The following is a 21421-nucleotide window of genomic DNA, read 5'->3' on the forward strand; positions in this document are numbered from 1 at the left end:
TCTCAGCAAACTGTCAAAAAGACAGAAAACCAAACACTGCATATTGTCACTCATAAGCGGGAGTTGAACAATGAGAACACATGGACACAGGAAGGGGAACTTCACACACTGGGGCCTGTTTGGGGGTGGAGGGCTGGGAGAGGGATAGAGTTAGGAGAAATACCTAATGTAAAGGACAAGTTGGTGAGTGCAGCAAACCAACATGGCACATGTATACCTATGTAACAAACCTGCACATTATGCACACGTACCCTAGAACTTGAAGTATAACTAAACCAAACAACAACAAAAAAACAGATTCCTGGGAATCTTGTTACACATGGGTTCTGATTACGTTGATTTGGGGTTGGGGCCTGAAATTTTGCATTTCTAACAAGGTCCCAGGTAAAGCCACTAATGGTGTGGGTCCATGGACCACCCTTTTACTAATAAGCTTTCACTAATCTGTCTTTTCCTGCACCAGAGTCTACTACTGTTATTCTTGGCTATTGACATTTTGCCTTTCCATATAATTTTAGAATCTTTTTTCAAGTGTTTGACCCTTCTCACCAAAACAAAGACAGTTAGGAATTTGATAGAGAATGCTTTGAATCTTTATCAAAGTTGGGCAAGTGTATAGCACTGAGTTTTCTAAGTCATGTGTATTGTGTATAATTTCACTTACTGAGGTCTTAATATTACAAAATAATGCTCTATTATTTTCCCCATGGGAGTTTTGTACATCTCTTGTTATATTTATTTCCTGGCACTCCATATTTTGATTACATCTCTTTGCAAAAACTTTTCCCTTTTTTGTATATATGTATTATGTGTGTAATTTTGGTAGGTTGATGTGTTCATCCAGGATATTTGATAATTCTTATTTTTTACATCAGGCACAAATAATGAGCTTTATTTCTTTATTTCCAAAATCTATACTTATCTTGTCTCACTATAAAAAAGAAAAGCAAAAAAGGTCAAACAGCAAATGCATGAAATAATAGAAATAGATGGCTATTTTGTTATCTAGGATCAGCCAACATGATCTCTTGGTTAGGTTAGATTGTCTAGGAAATGGACATGAGGTGGATTCCAATGGTGTCTTTTTTGGTGTTTTTGAGACAGTCTCACTCTGTCGCCCAGGTTGGAGTGGAGTGGTGTGATCTTGGCTCACTGCAACCTCTGCCTCCCAGGTTCAAGCAATTCTCCTGCTTCAGCCTCCCCAGTAGAGTAGCTGGGACTACAGGCATGCACCACCACACCGGGCTAATTTTTGTATTTTTAATAGAGACGGGTTTCACAATGTTGGCCAGGCTGGTCTTGAACTCCCGACCTCAAGTGATCTGCCCGTCTCAGCCTTTCAAAGTGCTGGGATTACAGGCGTGAGACACATCACCCAGCCTCCAATGGTTTCTTATAGCATTTATTAATTGTCTTCATATTGCCTTTCTCTGGTGTCTGGTATACAAGTCCTTAAATATTACTAACATCCATTATCCCAAGTCAAATTCTAGTTGATATTTAATTAGAAACAGACATAAACACTCATGGACAACTGCCACACTGAGAGGTAATTGAAAAACAAAATGAAACAGTGGCATTATAATGAGGAAAATGGTTCCGTTCAATCTAAGAACTAAGGTAAGGATGCCAATGTGAGGAAGCCATTACTGAGATACTGCAAATCAACTATACCCCATAGCTGAAATCACAAGGTTTCTTGTAAAATCAATACATAACTGAAATTGCTTTCTTGATGACAATGTCAGCCTGCTTTAGAACAAACTGTGCTTCTTCATGGCTTTCAGTCAATTATTTGACAAAGGAAGCAATTAGACTTACTATTCCACACATTGTCAATGTTGGTAACATTGGTTATCTAAGGAAAGGCAAATGTGTGTGATAGTGGGATAAAGGAATGCATAAAGAGAAAAAAGTTGTAACTAAAATAATATAACTATAATAATAAAAACAGTTTCTTTAAAAACAATTCCATAATCTACTGCAAACAGCAAGTATGAAAAACAGTGATGTAGAAAATGTTTAAAAGGAGATGAAAACAGGACTAAAAAGCAAGTACACATTACATTAAAACTATTTAAAATTATGTGAACAAAATTTCTGGTTAGGAAGCTCAAGCAGCATACATTTTCCTTCTGTCCCTCCAGACATCTCTTAAAAAGGTAATGAAGTTATATTATGGAGAGGAGAAATATAAATCCACAAAAATGAAGAAAGAGAGTCATCACCACAAATTTATAAAACACAAGACAGATGAAAGAGAATTCACAGAAGAAATAGAATAGAAAAAGCCAAACTCTAAAATATGTGCAAAGAGGGCTGTAATTAAAAGAATGACCTGATATCCATGGCAGAGTGTGGAGTAAAAAGTGAGACTAAAAAACACAATCAATTGAAGATTTGCTCAAGAAACAATGAATCTCCCTTCCTTACCTTTTAGTGCAAGCCACCACTTTGTATTTTCTTTGTCTTTAATTAAAGATCCGACTGTGGGTAAAGGGAAATAAATGAAAGAAGTGATGTGCTTCAAGACATGAATTAAATGTCTACAAAACTCTGAAAGTAAGCATGGGCATGGGTACTCCCCAAAAAAGCTTGCCTCATTCTGGCCTTTAGCATACTGATCATTCCCAATCTATTCATTCTAAAGCAAAGTATAGCAGTAAAATCAGTGTTATCCAAATAAATTCTATGTAGTTTTATATTTTCTTTTTTCTAATATGAATGCATAGTGGACTACTTGACATTAGAAGAAAAAATGGTTTTTCACATTAGAGACTGTATTAGTGCATTTTCACACTGCTATGAAGAAATACTTGAGACTGGGTAATTTATAAAGAAAAACAGGTTTAATGGACTCACAGTTCCACATGGCTGGGGAGGCCTCACAACCATGGCGGAAGGTGAAGGAGCAAAGGCATGTATTACATGGTGGTAGGCAAGAGAGCTTGTGCAATGAAACTCCCATTTATAAAACCATCAGATCTCATGAGACTTATTTAGCATCATGAGAACAGTATGGAAAAGACCCACCCCACCTCCTTGATTCCATTACCTCCCACTGGGCCCCTCCCATGACACATGGGAATTATGGCAGCTATAATTCAAGATGAGATTTGGGTGGGGACACAGCCAAGACATACCATTCTGCCCCAGCCCCTGCCAAATCTCATGTTTTCACATTTCAAAACCAATCAGGCCTCTCAAGAGTCCCCCAAAGTCTTAACTCATTTCAGCATTAACTCAAAAATATACAGTCCAAAGTTTCATCTGAGATAAGACAAATCCCTTCCACCTTTGAGTCTATAAAATCAAAAGCAAGTTAGTTACTTTCTAGATACAGTAGGGGTACAGGCATTGGGTAAATACACCCATTCCAAATGGGAGAAATTGGCCAAAACAAAGGGGTTACAGGCCCCACGCAAGTCCAAAATCCGGCAGGGCAGGCAAATCTTAAAGCTCCAAAATAGGTGATTTCCGCAGTGCATGCTGCTCTCGCTGGGCATTTTTTCCTCGTCTGGGGGGCAAGCTCTATCATGGGAAAGGTGATGTCTCTTGAGGAAAGGCTATAAATCCTGGGATATGAGGGTTGGGTGAAACAACCAAGACTGCTGCCTTCCATGTTGGGACCAGGAATAATCCTGACTTCTGAGCTTTTATAACCCCAGGATCCTCCAGAAAAGTTGCAGCATGATGAGGGAAAATCTTGCTGAAGCTGTACATTGGAATGGGTTTACAGTCATCGTAATGAAAGCAAAATACAGGGAGGAAAAAGAGTTCTTTGCATCCCTGCTTATTGCACCTGACAACTAGTTGCAGATGATTTTGTTTACCTAAGAAAACTTGCGATGTAAACGAAAAAGCATCTGTTTTCCTAGACTCATTGGTTACAAATATGCTTCGTCTAAGAGCTATTTGTAACCTGGACAGTGTTTCAATTTCCACCTATCAGTTGTGAACCACTCATGATTCAGCTGAATAAGTGTATAGACGAGGAGCAAATATTTTATTGAATCAAATAATACTTTCAGAAAAGTCATACTTTCAGAAAAACAAGTGGGATGTGCATTTAATATACTTTGGAAGCTTCAAAAGCAGAAGATCAGCCATTAAAAAATGTTAAGTATGTCAGAGACCATCCTCAATTTCTTACTCTTCATAATTTAGCTACAAATAAATTCAAATGAATGAATGACAATACACTGGTGAATGTGTTATACATCACACAACAATTTGCTGGTGAAGCCCATGATCTGCTAATTGAAGCACTAGTTACAGAATCATGGAGAAGGCTAGAATGGTTTGATACTAAACTGCTGTCAGAATTTTCCTCTTGCCTAGCAGATCGGTGTTTGTATTTTAGTCCATTAATGGGAAAAATAACTGATATTGTTCATAGGAACTTGGAAACCACATAGGACTTAAGTTACTTGTCTGTCTTGATGGTCAACATATCTTCTTTCATATCACAACATTTTCAAGAACAATTGGTGAACAAAACAGAACTTGTTTTTGACACCACAGATTCTTCTGAGGTCAACGTTGCAAAAAGAATGGTACAGTTTCTTCAAAACGTTAGATATCATTATCAACCACTATTAGAAAGCTTTGTAAAATTGTTTGTAGCATTGGGACCCATTGCAGGAACTTCTGAAGAAAAGAAACAACTTAAATCAACTATGTTATTGATGTCAGAGGAGCCAACCAGTGAGCAAGCCCTGGTAGTAGTGTTGGGAGCAATGGAAGATATGGAAAGCAGAAATTTATGTCTGATTAAAAGAGTTGCCTCAGTTTGGCACAAACATCTGGATAACTATAAACCACTAGAGTTGTTGAAGATAACTCAAGCACTGACTTTTCTGCATTTCCAAAGTAAGGAGTTTTTTTGTGAAACTTGGAGAATTACTGCTTAATTATTTGAAAATTAGTTTCGTACCAACTGAGATGTCCATTCTGGTCTCTGCTATTTCTCTGCTTCCTTCTTCTCACTGGGACGAAGTGGAAATATCCCAAATTGAAGCAGTTTTACCACAGTGTGACCTAAATAAATCCATCCTTTTAGAATCCTTAATATTACTCTTCCATTCAGCATTTTTAACTATGATCCACCTCAAAGGGATGAATTTTTTGGAACTTGCATGCAACATCTTAATTCTTACTTAGGTATATTGGATCCTCTTATGTTAGTGTTTCTTGGTTTCTCTTTGGCCACACTTGAATATTTTCCTGAAGATCTGATAAAGGTAATTTTAACATCAGATTCTTAACTAGACTGGATTCTCAACTTGAAATTTTATCTTCATCTATAAGTGCAAGAGTCCAGTTTCATCTTATGGAGTTAAATAGATCAGTCTGCTTGGAACGCCCTGAGTTTCAGATTCCATGGTTTCATGACTGCTTCTGTCAGCAACATAATAAAAGTATTGGTGGCATGAATGCAGCACAACAGCAGATTTATAAAATGTTAGCAGAGGTACTAGGAGGAATCAATTGTGGAGAAGTCTTGGTTCTTACGCCTTATTACCACACAGTAGATTTTGAGTGTATCTTGGATAAAAGAAAAAAACCTCTTCCTTACAGAAGCCATAATATAACATTGGGACAACTACCAGAAATGGCTTGGGAATCAAATACTGAAATAGTTGAATCAAGGCTGCCACCAGGAGCTGAAAGGATTGCTTTGGTATTTTTGGATTCAAAAGCATTTTGTAGAAATATCCCTCACATAAAAGGAAAATCTGCTATGAAAAAACAACATTTGGAAATTTTGGGCTATCATGTAATTCAGATTTCTCAGTTTGAATGGAACTCTATGGCACTGTCAACAAAGGATGCTTGGAGGGACTACCTGAGAGAACATGCATTTGGAGAAGTCAAATCATGATTATAGTTTTTATTTAAAATGAGTGTTATCATGTGTCACATTTGGACTTATTTTAATTAGTGGCCTGACTCAAATAAAAAATAACAGGTACAAAAAAAAAAGCTCCAAAATAATCTTCTTTGGCTCCATATCTCACATTCAGGGCATGCTGATGTAAGAGGTGGGCTCCCACAGTCTTGGGCAGCTCCATCTCTGTGGCTTTTCAGGGTATAGTCCCCCTCCTGGCTGCTTTCAGAGGCTGGCATTGAGTGTCTGTGGCTTTTCCAGATGCAAGGTGCAAGCTGTTGGTGGATCTACCATTCTGGGGTCTGGAGAATGGTGGCTCTCTTCTCACAGTTTCACTAGGGAGTCCCCTAGTGGGGACTCTGTGTGGGGGCTCCCACTCCACATTTCCCTTCTGCACTGCATCGGCAGAGGTTCTCCATGAGGGTTCCGCCCCTGCAGCACACCTCTGCCTGGACATCCATGCATTTCCATATATCCTCTGAATTCTAGGCAGAGGTTCTCAAAGCTCAGTTCTTTACTTTTGTGCACCCACAGGCCCAAAACCATGTGTCAGCTGTCAAGGCTTGGGGCTTGGCACCCTCTGAAGCAATGGCCTGAGCTGTATGTTGCCCCCTTTTAGCCACAGCTAGCACACAGGGCACCAAGTCCCTAGACTGCACACAGCAGCAAAGCCCTGGGCCAAGCACACAAAACCATTTTTTTCTCCTAGGTTTCCCTGATTTTGATGGGAGGGGCTGCTGTGAAGACCTTTCACATGCCCTGGAGACATTTTCCCCATTATCTTGTTGATTAACATTTGGCTCCTTTTTACTTATGCAAATTTCTGCAGCTGCTTGAATTTCTCCTTAGAAAATGGGTTTTTCTTTTCTATCGCATCATCAGGCTACAAAGTTACCAAACTGTCATACTCTGCTTCCCTTTTAAAAAATAAGTTCCAATTCCAAACCATCTTTTTGTGACTATATAAAACTGAATGCTTTTAAGGGCATCCAGGTCACATCCTGAATGCTTTGCTACCTAGAAATTCCTTCTACTAGATGCTCTAAATCATCTCTCTCAAGTTCAAAGTTCAACAAATCTCCAGGGCAGGGGCAAAATGCCACCAATCTCTTTGCTAAACTTTAACAAGAGTTATCTTTGCTCTAGTTCCCAACAAGTTCCTCATCTCCATCTGAGACCACCTCAGCCTGGACTTTATTGTCAGATGTATAGTTTGCAAATATTTTTTCCCACTCTGTAGATTGTCTTTTTACTTTGTTGATGGTTTCTTTTGCTGTGCAGAAGCTCTTAAGTTTAATTAGGTACTATTTGTCAATTTTTGCTTTTCTTTTGCAATTGCTTTTGGTTGTCACAAAATCTTTGCCAGTTCCTATGGCCAGAACTGTATTTTCTAGGTTGTCTCCCAGGGATTTTATAGTTTTGGGTTTTATATTTAAGTCTTTAATCCATTTTAGTTGATTTTTGTACATCATCTAAGTAAGGGGTCCATCTTCAAACTTCTGCATGTGGCTAGCCAGTTATCGCAGCACCATTTATTGAATAGGGGTCATTTCCCCATTGCTTGTTTTTGTCAACTTTGACAAAGATCAGATGGTTGTAGGTGTGTGACCTTGTTTCTGGGCTCTCTATCCTTTTCCATTGGTCTATGTGTCTGTTTTTATACTGTAACATGATGTTTTGGTTACTGTAGCCCTGTAGTTGTTTAAAATGAACTAACTTGATGCCTCTGGCTTTGTTATTTCTGCTAAGGACTGCCTTGGCTATTTGGGCTTCTTTTGTTCCATAGGAATTTTAAAATAGTTTTTCTCTAGTCTCCGAAGAATGTCATTGGTAGTTTGATAGGAACAGCATTAAATCTGTAAATTGCTTTGGGCAGTATGGCCATTTTAATGATATTGAGTCTATCAATCCATGAGCATGGAATGTTTTTCCATTTGTTTGTGTCATCTCTGATTTCTTTCATCAGTGTTTTGTAATTGTCATTGTAGAGATCTTTCACCTTCCCGGTTAGTTGTATTCCTAGGTATTTTATTCTTTTTGTGGCAATTGTGAATGGGATTTTGTTCCTGATTTGGCACCATGCTTGGTTGTTGTTGTGTATAGGAATGCTAGTAATTTTTATATGTTGATTTTGTATCCTGAAACTTTGCTGAAATTTTTTTTTGTCATCTAAAGGAGCATTTAGGCTGAGACTATGTGGTTTTCTACATATAAAATCATGTCATCTGCAAACAGGGATAGTAAGACTTCCTCTCTTCCTATTTGGATGCTGTTTCTTTCTTTCACTTGCCTTATTGCTCTGACCAGGACTTCCAATACTATGTTGAACAGGAGTGGTGAGAGAGGGCATCCTTTTCTTGTGACAGTTTTTAAGGGGAATGCTCCCAGCTCTTGGCCATTCAGTATGATGTAGGCTGAGAATACACATTTTTTGGCAAACATCAAGATCATTATCCAAAATAGACCATGGACCTAGGTCATAAACAAATCTCAATAAATTTTAAAGGAATAAAATCATAAGACATATGTTTTATGAGCACAATTGAATTAAATTAGAAATCAATAGCAGAAAGAAATCTGGGAATACCCTCAATATTTGGAAGTTAAAGAACACACTCCTAAATAACCAATGCACCAAAAAAAGTGACAGCAATATTAGAAAATATATTTTACTGAACGAAAGAAAAAACAGAATATTACACATTTCATATGATGCATAAAAGTGTTTGAAAGTAATTAATAGCTCTTTCAGGAAACAAAGAAACCTTTCCAACACATTCTACAATGACAGTATTACCCCGATATCCAAGACAAACCCATCCCATTCTGTATACAGTCATGTGTCACTTAAAGATGGTGATACATTCTGAGAAGTGCATCATTAGGCAATTTTTTCATTGTGTGAACATTACAGTGTACTTACACAAACCTTGATGGTATAGCCTACTATATACCTAGGCTATATGCTATTGCTTATAGCTCCTGGGCTACAAACTGGTACAGCATGTGACTGTACTAAATATTGCAGGCAATTGTAACACAATGGTAAATATCTGTGTATCTAAACATAGAAAAGGTATGGTAAAAATATAGTATAAAAAACAAAAAAATGCGGTACACCGGTATATGGCACTTATCATTCATGGAGCTTACAGGACTGGAAGCTGCTTTGGGTGAGTCAGTGAATGCTGAGTGAATGTGAAGGCCTAGGACATTACTGAACACTACTGTAGACTTTATTAAACACCATACACTTTGGCTACACTATATTTGTAAAAAGTATTTTTCTTTTGTCAATAATAAATTAACCTTAGCTTACTATAACTTTTTTACTCTATAAACTTATTGTTTTACTTTTGTGTAATAACACTTAGCATAAAACACATTGTACACAATATTTACCTTTATATCCCTATTATATAAGTTTTTAAAAATATTTTAAGACTTTTTTAAAATGTTTTAAACTATTTTAGTTTAAAAATAAGAAACAAACACACACATTAGCCTAGGCCCACACAGGGTCAGGATGATCAATATCACGGACTTCCACTTCCACATTTTGTCTCCCTGGAAGGTTTTCATGGGCAACTACAAGCATAGAGCAGTATAACAATGCTTTTCTCTGGAATATCCTATAACAATGCTTTTTTCTGGAATATTACCTGAAGGACTTGCTTGAAGCTGTTTTACAGTGAAACTGTTAACTGTTTTATAGTTAACAGTTTTTTTATAAGTAGAAGAATATGCTAAAATAATAATGAAATATATAGTAAACACATAAACCAGTAACAGTCATTTATTATCATTATCAACTATTATGCATTATATGCATTGTACATAATTATATTTTTACAAAACTGGTAGTTTTGTGTACACCAGCATCATCACAAACATGAGTAATGAATTACACTACATATGACAGCTATAACATTACTGGGCAAAAGGAATTTTTCAGATCCATTATAATCATATGGGACCACTATCATATTTGTTGTCTTTAGTTGACCAAAATGTCGTTATGCAGTACATGACTGTATACCATGTATACCATGTCTTTATTCATTTGCTGACAGATGTTTAGGTTTATCTCATATCTTGGCTATTGTGAATAGTGCTGCAATAAACATGGGGGTAAAGATATTTCATCAATATACTGATTTCTTTTCCTTTAGATGAATACTCAGTAGTGGGACAGCTGGATCATATGGTAGTTCTATTTTCAGTTTTACTTTTTAGAAAGCTGAATACTGTTTTATATCATGATTATACTAATTTATATTCCCACCAACAGTATGTAAGGGTTCCCTTTTCTGTGCACCCTTGATAGCATTTGGTATTTTTTGTCTTTTTAATAATAGCCATTCTAACTGGAATTAGAAGATACCTCATTGTGATTTTGATTTGCATTTCCCTGATGACCAGTGGTGTTGAGCATGTTTTCATATATTTATTGGGCATTTGTATGACTTCTTTTGAGAAATGCCTATTCAGATTCTGTGCCTATTTTAAAATCTGAGTTTCTTTTTTTCTTTTTTTGCTATGGAGTTTCTTGTATTTCATCTCATTTTTGATGAGGGTTCCATGAAAAGTTAACAGGGAAAATATTAGTCTTCTAAAAAAATGTTGCTGAGACACTAAATATCAACATACAAGAATTATACTTGGACCCTTTCCTCACAAGATATAAAAAAATTAACTCAAAATTGATAGAAAACTTAACTGTAAGAACTAAAATAAAAAAATTCTTAGAACAAATCATAGGTGGAAATCTTGACACTGGAGTAGGCAATGGTTTCTTAACGTAATACCAAAAGCAGAATCAACAAAAATTGGACTGCATTAAAATTCAAAACTGCCGTTTTTCAAAGATTACCCATAAAGTGAAAAGACAACCTATGGAATGGGAGAAAATATATGCAAATCATGTATACCAGAATACATAAAGAACTAGTACAAAATCTTCACAGCATTCTCCATCCCAGTAAGACTGCAGGAGGCAGTGGAATGCCACAGAGGTTTTGGAGCTCAGAGGAATGTAATCCGATTTAGGTTTTAGCAAGTTTACCATGAAACTCTAAATTAAGATCAATACTGTCATGTATTGTCTCCCCCTGCCACCAAAAAAGGGGGGAACTAGTACAACTCAACAATACAAAGATAAATAACTCAATTTTAAAATGGCCAAGAATTGAACGCATGTTTCTCCAAAGAAGACATACAAATGGCCAATAAGTACATGAAATAATGTTTAACATCATTAGAGAAATGCAAATTGAGACCACATGAGATATCAGCTGGTTTTTTTAATAGGAATTATATTAAATCTGTATATTAATGTGGGGAAGTATTGCCACTTCACAGCTCACTGGAATGTCTATAATCAAAAGACAAAAATAACAAGTGATGGGAGAATGTGGAGAAATTGAAACCCTCATACACAGCTGATGGAATTATAAATGTTTCTTCCCTACCCCATCAGTGGGGATATTTCCTTCATAGCATATTATATTCCTTATATTTCCTTATATAGTTCTTTATGTATATTCCTTATATTTCCTTATTATATTTATATTTCCTTACATATATTATATTCTTTATATTTCCTTATATATTTCCTATATATATATTTCTTATATTTCCTTAATACCTTAATGTATTTTATAATCATTTTTGTCCTCTCTTTCACTAAACTGAAAACACATAAAGAGAAGGATTATGTCTCTTTCTCTTTCCAATATATATTTAGTATTACCACCATAACTTGATTATGCCTCTGTTACAGCATTGGTCACTCTGTGCTGTCTGCCATCACTGATTCGCTTATCTCTGTGTTAGTCTGCTTACATTTCTTTTTTTTTTTGAGACGAAGTCTAGCTCTGTTGCCCAGGCTGGAGTGCAGTGGCTTGATCTTGGCTCACTGCAACCTCCGCCTCCTGGGTTCAAGCGAATCTTCTGCCTCAGCCTCCCAAGTGGCTGGGACAACAGGCACACACCACCATGCCTGGCTAATTTTTTGTATTTTTAGTAGAGATGGGGTTTCACCATGTTGACCAGGCTGGTCTCGAACTCCTGATCTCGTGATCCGACCGCCTCAGTCTCCCAAGGTGCTGGGATTACAGGCGTGAGCCACCATGCCTGGCCTGTCTGCTTACATTTCTATAAAGCAATACTTGAGGTTATTTGGACAACTCAGCCATTCCAGTCTGTGGGCTTAGGAGAGTCCAAACCACCTGAGAGTGGAAGTAGTACCACAGCACGGCATAGCTACTCTACAAAAGCGTGACCAGATTGCTTCCTTAAGTGGGTCCCCAACCTGTTCCTCCTCACTCGGTAGGACTTCCCAACTGGGAGCCTCCAACCACTCCCACTGACATTCTCTAGCCCACAGAGGTTTGAAAACTTCCTGGGAAAGAGTTCCTAGAAGGAGGGGTGGGCTGCCATCTTTGCTGTTTCAGCAACTGAGGTGTTCCAGCAACTTAGCTATTCCAGCCTCTAGGCTTTGGAAAGCCCAACCTGATGCGGGGACAGAAAGAGTACCCCAGCACAGCATGGCTGCTCTACTAAAGTGCAGCTAGGCTGCTTCTTCAAGCAGATCCCCATGACCCTGTTCCTCCTGGCTGGATGACATCTCCCAACTGGGGTCTCCAATTACCTCCTACATGTGCATTTGGGCCGGTAACAGGTCTGTACCCCTTGGGACAAAGCTCCCAGAGGTAGGGGCAGGTTGCCATCTTTACTGTTTCACAGGCTTCACTGGTGATACCTCCAGATACTGGAAAAATCTGAGGCAACTTGGGACTGGAGCAGATGCCCAGCAAACTGCAGCAGCCCTGTGGAAAAGTGGCCAGACTGTTAAAAAAGAAAACAACAACAAAAAAAACCCCAAACCCCATCCAAAGGTCAGCAACCTTAAAGATTAAAGGCAAATAAAGCCCACAAAGATAAGAATCAGTGCAAGAATGCCGAAAACTCGAAAAAGCCAGAGTGCATTCTCTCCTTCAAATGACCACCTCACCTTTCCAGCAAGGTTTCGGGAAGGGGCTGAAACTGATATGGCTGAATAACAGAAGTAGACATCAGAATGTGGATTAAAACAAACCATTGAGCTAAAGGAGCACATCCTAAATCAATGCAAGAAAGCTAAAAATCACAATAAAACATTGCAGGAGCTGACAAAATATCCAGGATAGAGGATATAACTAACTGGAGAGAGCTGAAAAACACAATACAAGAATTTCATAATGCAATCGCAAGTATTAATAGCAGAATACTCCAAGAGGAGGAAAGAATCTCAGATCTTGAAAACTGTCTTTCTGAAAAAGGACAGGTAGACAAGAATAGAGAAAGAAGAATAAAACAAGAATGAACAAAATCTCCGAGAAATATGGGGTTATGTAAAAAGGACAAATCTATGACTGATTGGTGTACCTGAAAGAACTGAGGAGAATGGAACCAATTTGGAAAACATATTTCAGGATATTATCCACAAGAACTTCTACAACCTTGCTAGATAGGCCAATATTCAAATTCAGGAAATGCAGAGAACTCCAGTAAGATATTCCATGAGAAGGCCGGGCACGGTGGCTCAGGCCTATAATCCCAGCACTTGGGAGGCCGAGGCAGGTGGATCACGAGGTCAGGAGATTGAGACTATCCTGGCTAACATGGTGAAACCCCATCTCTACTAAAAATACAAAAAACATTAGCTGGGTGTGGTAGCAGGCACCTGTAGTCCCAGGTACTCGGGAGGCTGAGGCAGGAGAATGGCATGAACCTGGGAGGTGGAGCTTGCAGTGAGCTGAGATTGCGCCACTGCACTCCAGCCTGGGCAACAGAGTGAGACTATGTCTCAAAAAAAAAAAAAAGATATTCCATGAGAAGATCATCCGCAAGACACATAATCATCAGGTTCTTCAAGGTGGAAATGGAAGAAAAATTGTTAAGGGCAGTGATATAGTTTGGTTGTTTCCCCATCCAAATCTCATCTTGAATTGTAGTTCTCATAATCTCAACGTGTTGTGAGAGGAGCCCTCTGGGAAGTAATTGAATCAAGGGAGTGCTTACCCTCATGCTGTTCTCATGATAGTGAGTGAGTTCTCATGAGATCTGATGGTTTTATAAGGGGCTTCCCTCTTCGCTTGGCTCTCATTCTTCTCTCTCCTGCTGCCTTGTGAAGATGGAAGTGTTTGCTTTGCTTTCTGCCATGAGTGCAAGTTTCCCGAGGAACTGTGAGTCAATTAAACCTCTTTCCTTTATAAATTGCCCAGTCTCAGGTATGCCTTTTTTTTTTTTTTTTTGAGACAGAGTCTCACTCTGTCACCTAGGCTGTAGTGCAGTGGCGTGATCTCAGCTTGCTGCAACCTCTGCCACCCGGGTTCAAGCGATTCTCCTGCCTCAGCCTCCCAAGTAGCTGGGATTACAGGCGCCTGCCATTGCATCAGGCTAACTTTTATATTTTTAGTAGAGATGGGGTTTCATCATCTTGTCCAGGCTGGTCTTGAACTCCTGACCTCGTGATCTACCTGCCTCGGCTTCCCAAAGTGCTGGGATTACAGGTGTGAGCCACTGTGTCTGGCCTCAGGTATGTCCTTATAGCAGCGTGAGAACTGACTAATACAGGCAGCAGGAGAGAAAAGTCACTTACAAAGGGAAGCCCATGAAACTAATAGTGAACCTCTTAGAAGAAACCCTGTAAGCCAGAAGATATTGGGGGCCAATATTTAGCATTCTTAAAGAAAAGCAATTCCAACCCAGAATTTTGTATCCAGCCAAACTAAGTTTCCTAAGTGAAGGAGAAAAAAGATCACTTTCAGACAAGCAAATGCTGAGGAAATTTGTTACCACCATACCTGCCTTACAAGAGCTCCTGAAGGAAGCACTAAATATAAAAAGGAAAAATCACTACCAGACATTACAAAAACACACTAACATACACAGACAAATGACACTACAAAACAACCACATAAGAAGTGTGCAAAATAACCAGCTAGCATCAAGATGACAGGCTCAAATTCACACATAACAAAATCAACCTTAAATGTAAATGGGATAAATGCCACAATTAAAAGACACAGAGAAGCAAGCTGAATAAAGAACCAAGACCCAGTTGTATGCTGTCTGCAAGAGACCCATCTCACATGCAATGACACACATAGGGTCAAAATAAAGGGATGGAGAGAAATTTGCCAAGTAAATGGAAAATAGAAAAAAGCAGGTGTTAAAATCCTAGTTTCTGACAAAAGAGACTTCAAACCAACAAAGATTAAAAAAAGACAAAGAAAGACATTACATAATGGTAAAGGGTTCAATTCAATAAGAAGACCTAACTACCCTAAATATATATGCACCCAATAAAGGAGCACCCAGATTCATAAAGCAAGTTATTTGAGACCTTCAAAAAGACTTAGACTCTTACACAATAATAGTGGAAGACTTTAATATCCCCACTGACAATGTTAGATAGATGATCAAGACAGAAAATTAACAAAGATATTCAGGACCTGAACTCAGCTCTGGATCAAATAAACCTGATAGATATCTACAGAACTCTCTATTCAAACACAACAGAATCATAAATTCTTCTCATTGCCACATAGCACTTACTCTAAAATTGATCACATAATCAGAAGTAAAATACTCCTCAGCAAATGCAAAAAAAAAAAAAAAAACTGAAATCATAACAGTCTCTCAAACCACAGCACAATCAAATTAGAACTCAAGACTAAAAAATTAACTCATGGTGGTTCATGCCTGTAATCCCAGCACTTTGGGAGGCTGAGGTGGGTGGATCACCTGAGGTCAGGAGTTCAAGACCAGCCTCACCAACATGGTGAAACCCTGTCTCTACTAAAAATACAAAACGTTAGCCAGGTGTGGTGGCACGTGCCTGTAATTCCAGCAACTTGGGAAGCTAAGGAAGGAGAATCACTTGAACCCAGGAAGTGGAGGTTACAGTGAGCTGAGATTGCACCATTTCACTCCAGCCTGGGAGACAGAATGAGGCTCCATGTCAAAAACAAACAAACAAAAAACACTCAAAATGATACAATTACATGGAAATTGAATAACATGCTCCTGAATGACTTTTGGGTAAATAATGAAATAAAGGCAGAAATCAAAATGTTTTTTGAAACTAAGAACAAAGATACAATGTACTAGAATCTCTGGAACACAACTAAGACAGTGTTAAGAGGGAAATTTATAGCACCAAATGCCTACATCAAAAAGTTAGAAAGATCTCAAGTTAACAAGCTAACATTACAATTAAAGAACTAGAGAACCAAAAGCAAACAAATCCAAAGCTAGTAGAAGACAAGAAATAACCAAAATAAGGGCTGAACTGAAGGAGACAGAGACAAGAAAAGCCATTTAAAAGATCAATAAATCCAAGAGCTGGATTTCAAAAAAATTTGAAAAAATTGATAGATTGCTAGTCAGATTAATGAAGAAGAAAAGAGGGAAGATTATAAACACAATCAGAAATAATAAACACAATCAGAAATAATAAACAATCAGGAATAATAAGGGGGATATTACCACTGACTACACAGAAATAAAAACAACTATCAGAGAATATTATAAAACCTCTATGTACATGAACCAGAAAATCTAGAAGAAATGGATACATTCCTGGACACATACATCCTCTCATGACTGAACTAGGAAAAAATTAAATCCCTGAACAGAATAAGAAGAAGCTCTGAAATTGAACCAGCAATAAATAGCTGACCAACCAAAAAAAGCCCAGAAGCAGATGATGGACTCACAGCTGTATTCTACCAGATGTACAAACAGGAGCTGGTACCATTTCTACTAAAACTATTTCAAAAAATTGAAAAGGAGGTACTTCTTCCTAACTCATTCTATGAGGCCAGCATCATCCTGATACTAAAAACTGATGGAGACACAGCAAAAAAAAAAAAAAAAAAAAAAAAAAGCTTCAGGCCAATATTCTAGATGAACATCAGTGCAAAAATCCTCAAAAAAATACTTGCAAACTGAATCTAGCAGCACATCAAAAAGCTTATGAAACATGATAAAGTAGGCTTCATTCCCAGGATGCAAGGTTGATTCAACATACTCAAATCAATAAATGTGACTCATCAAATAAACAGATCTAAAGACAAAAGCCACATAACTATCTCAATAGACACAGAAAAGGCTTTTGATAACATGCACCATCTCTTCATGTTAAAAACTCTCAATAAACAAGGTACCGAAGGAACATATTTCAAAATAATAAGAGCCATCTATGACAAACCCATAGCCTACATTATACTGAATAGGCAAAAGCTGGAAGCAGTTTCCCCTTGAAAACTAGCACCAGGATGCCCTCTCTTGCCACTTCCATTCAACATAGTATCAAAAGTCCTAGCCAGAGCAATCAGAGAACAGAAATAAACAAAGGACATCCAAATAGGAAGAGAGGAAGTCAAACTATCTGTTTGCAGATGACATGATTTTATATCTAGAAAACCCCACAGTCTTAGCCCAAAGGCTCCTTCAGCTGATAAACACCTTCAGCAAAGTTTCAGGATACAAAATCAAAGTACAAAAATCATCAGCATTCCTGTATACCAACAACAACCAAACTGAGAGCCAAATCAGAAAGGTCATCCCATTCACAAGTGCCACAAAAATAAAATACCTAAAAATACAACTAACCAAGGAGGTGAAAGATCTCTACAATGAGAATTACAAAACGGTCCTCAAAGAAATCAGAGAAAACACAAACAAATGGAAAAACATCCCATGCTCATGGATAGAAAGAGTCTATATCATTAAAATGGCTACACTGCCCAAAGTAATTTATAGATTCAATGCTATTCCTATCAAACCATCAATGACATTCTTCACAGAACTAGAACAAATTATTTTAAAATGTATATGGAACTAAAAAAGAGCCTGAATAACCAAGGTAATCCTAAATAAAAAGAACAAAGCTGGAGGAATTGTGTTACCTAACTTCAAACTACACTACAGGCAACAGCGACCAAAACAGCTTGGTATTGGTACAAAAACAGGCACATAGACCAATGGAACAGAATAGGGAGCCCATATCAGAAATAAGGTTGCGTATCTACAAGCATGTGATTTTTGACAAAGAAACTATCAATAGAGTAAAAAGACAACCTACAGAATGGGAGAAAATATTTGGAAACCATGCATCTGACAAAGATCTGATATTCAGCATCTAAAGGAGCTCAAAGAAATTTACCAGAGAAAAACAAACAACCCCATTAAAATGGGGGCTCATGGTCCTGCAAGCTGTACAAGCACAGTGCCAGCATCTGTTCAGTTTCTGGTGAGGCCTCAGGAGGCTTAGTCATGGCAGAGGGCAAAGCAGGAGCCTGTGTATTACATGCAAGAGAGGGGGAGGAGGTACCAGGTTCTTTTAAACAACCAGCTCTTCAAGTGACTTCATTACCACATGGACGGCACCAAGCCATTCATGAGGGATCCACCACCATGATCCAAACACCTCCCAACATTCCCCACCTCCAACACTGGGGATCATATTTCAACATGAGATTTGGAGGGAGGGGACAAATGTCCAAACCATATCACTTTCTCAACCACCAGACTACATAATCTTCTTAAAACAAGACTATATCTTCTTAACTTTTGTATCCCATTTCCCAGGCTAGTGGCTGGCACAGAGAAATTATGAAGTTATTTACGAGATCCCAAAGTATAATCTACAAACTTCTGAGGGAGTCCTGATATTCTTTCAGGTGGTGTGCAACGTCAAAACTATTTTCATAACAATAAAACATTATATGTCATTTTTGCTATATTGACATTTGTACTAAAAGTGCAAAATCTTTGACACTTTAGGAAATCAGGCTGGGTGCGGTGGCTCATGCCTGTAATCCCAGCACTTTGGGAGGCTAAAGCGGGTGGATCACCTGAGGTCAGGAGTTCAAGACCAGCCTAGCCAACATGGTGAAACCTCACCTGTACTAAAAATACAAAAATTAGCTGGGCATGGTGGCAGGCGCCTATAATCCCAGTTACTCAGGAGGCGTAGGCAGGAGAATAGCTTGAACCCAGGAGACAGAGGTTGTAGTGAGCCAAGATCATGCCACTGCCTTCTACCCTGGGCGACAGAGCGAGCGTCCGCCTCCAAAACAAAAAACAAAAAACAAGAAGTTATATTAGTTTTCCATTGCTGCTATAATAAATCACCACAAATTTATTGGCATAAAAACACAAAATTGTTATCTTACAGTTTTCTAAGTCAGAAATCTGAAACAGGTCTCACAAAGCTAAGATCAAGTGGTGAGCGGAGCTTCATTCCTTTTTGGAGATTCTGGGGATAAATCATTGTTTCTTTTGCATGTTCCAGCTTTAGAGGCTGCCCTCATTCCTTGACTTGTGGCCCACTTCCTCCATTTTCTAGCTAGCTAAGTGGGTTGTCTTTTTCCCACTGCATTATTCAGAATTCTTTTTCACCTCCCTCTTCCACTTTTGAGAACCCTTGTAATTACATTGAGACCACTTGGATAATCCATGATAATCTCACTATATTAAGGTAAACTGATTAGCAACCTTAATTCCACTTGTAACCTTAATTCCCCTTGGCCATGTAACATAACATAGTCACAGGTTCTATAGATTAGGATGTAGGTATCTCATGGAGGCCGTTATCCTGCCTACCACAGTACTCATTGTATTTTTTCACCGTTACACACTCAGAATAGTGCCAGGTTTGCTTATGTCTTTGATAGGAAGTAAAAATTACTATGTATTTATTTATTTATTTATTTATTTATTGAGACAGAGTCTCACTCTGTTGCCCAGGAGGGAGTGCAGTGTTGCAATCTCTGCTCACTGCAACCTCTACCTCCCAAGTTCAAGTGATTCTTATGCCTCAGCCTCCCAAGTAACTGGGATTACAGGTGCATGCCACCACACCTGGCTAATTTGTGTGTGTGTGTATATATATATATAATTTTTTTTTTTGTAGAGATGGGGCTTCGCCATGTTGGCTAGGCTGGTCTTGAACTCTTGACCCCAAGTGATCTACCCACCTCTGCCTCCCAAAGTGCTGAGATTACAGGCCTGAGCCACTGTACCGGGCCAAAAATTACTATTAATACTTTCATTAACCTGTGTATACACTATATATTTTCTCAAAATTAATCAAATTGGGTGGAACTTCAATGAAAACACCAGACCATATTTGTTGTCAATGATAAAATTTGAGCTTTCCAAGCAAAAATTACAAATTTTAGAAAATTTGTATACTGTCAGATGGACAGTTTTCCAATACTACAAGATTCTTCTGATGAGACTACTGGTGATATTAACTAATGGGAATTTTTAACATTGTATAATGAAATTTACTAAGATTTAGAAAATCAGCATACCTCAATGAATCAATATTTTCCAAAAGGTTGTACGTTATGTAACAGAATCATCTATTTGTAAAAGATTTATTCAAAGTACAAAATAGACCAAGGGATTTTAATGTAATAGTTTGCCCAAAATAAACTGATATGATTTCAGATTCTATATTGCAACTAAATTTTAATAAAATTCCACTTGTCAAATTTTGGTGATCAAAGAAGAATATTCACAATTATCTGAAAAGGCCATTTAAATAACTCCCTTCTTTTCCAACTACATACATGTGTAAGGTTAGATTTTGCTTATTCTTCAACCAAAACAATATTTCACCAAAGACTGAATGCAGAAGCAGATCTGAAATTCAGCTCTTTTTTATTAAGCCAGACATTGAAGAGACATTGCAAAATATAAAACAATACCACTCTTCCACTAAAATTTGTTTTGAAAAATATAGCTTTTTTTTAAAGCTGTTTATGTTAATATGTAGTGGTTTGTTTAAATAAATATTTTCAAAAATATTTCATTTTAATTTATAATACAAAAAATATAAGTAGATACAATTACATAAATAAAAACTCTCTGAGGTCTTCAGCAATTTTTAAGAGTACAAAAGACTACTGAGACCAAAAGTTTGAGAACTGCTGAGTTAGACAAATGAGAAAGCCTTAGAAAGGTAATTACCAAGTAAAGTTAATCAAAAGAATAAGCACTGGCAGCACTAAAGGATACCAGAGTACAGAAAGCAACATAGAAACAGTCTACGGGAGGCTGAGGCAGGAGTGGGAGGCTGAGGCAGGAGAATCGCTTGAACCTGGGAGGAGGAGATTGCAGTCAGCCAAGATTGCACCACTGTACTCCAGCCTGGGCAACAGAGCCAGACTCCATCTCAAAAAAGAAAGTAAAAGAAAGCAACACAGAAACAGAGCCTAGAAGGTCCCCACTTACAACCAGCTCCACTCCTAAATTCCTTCCCAGTGAAAGCTCTTAACAGCAGAGGACAGACTGGATCACCTTGGAAGAACTGAACTGCCATGAGCATTTCTGATGGCTAGAATGAATATATGCTAGAGAAGGAAAGAATGATATATCTGAAAAAATTTAAAGGAATAAATTGTTACGTGATTGTACACAAAACTTGCATTTTTTAAATGAAAAATATTTGATGAGCTGAAGTTTGAA

General features: G+C 37.9%; 1 protein-coding gene and 1 pseudogene across 1 annotated transcript in view; one reads left to right on the top strand and one right to left on the bottom strand.

The window, feature by feature from the left end:
- Positions 1 to 21421, bottom strand: part of KIAA0825 (KIAA0825 ortholog) — a 495761-nt gene that overhangs the window by 465536 nt on the left and 8804 nt on the right. Inside the window, exon 2 of the mRNA XM_023212146.2 lies at positions 2434 to 2487. The gene's annotated coding sequence lies outside the window, so the exon portion shown is untranslated. The remainder of the gene's footprint in view (positions 1 to 2433; positions 2488 to 21421) is intronic.
- Positions 3691 to 5884, top strand: LOC111542699 (annotated as a pseudogene).

This window comes from Piliocolobus tephrosceles, chromosome 4 (assembly GCF_002776525.5).
Source record: "Piliocolobus tephrosceles isolate RC106 chromosome 4, ASM277652v3, whole genome shotgun sequence".
Taxonomy (NCBI): Eukaryota; Metazoa; Chordata; class Mammalia; order Primates; family Cercopithecidae; genus Piliocolobus; species Piliocolobus tephrosceles.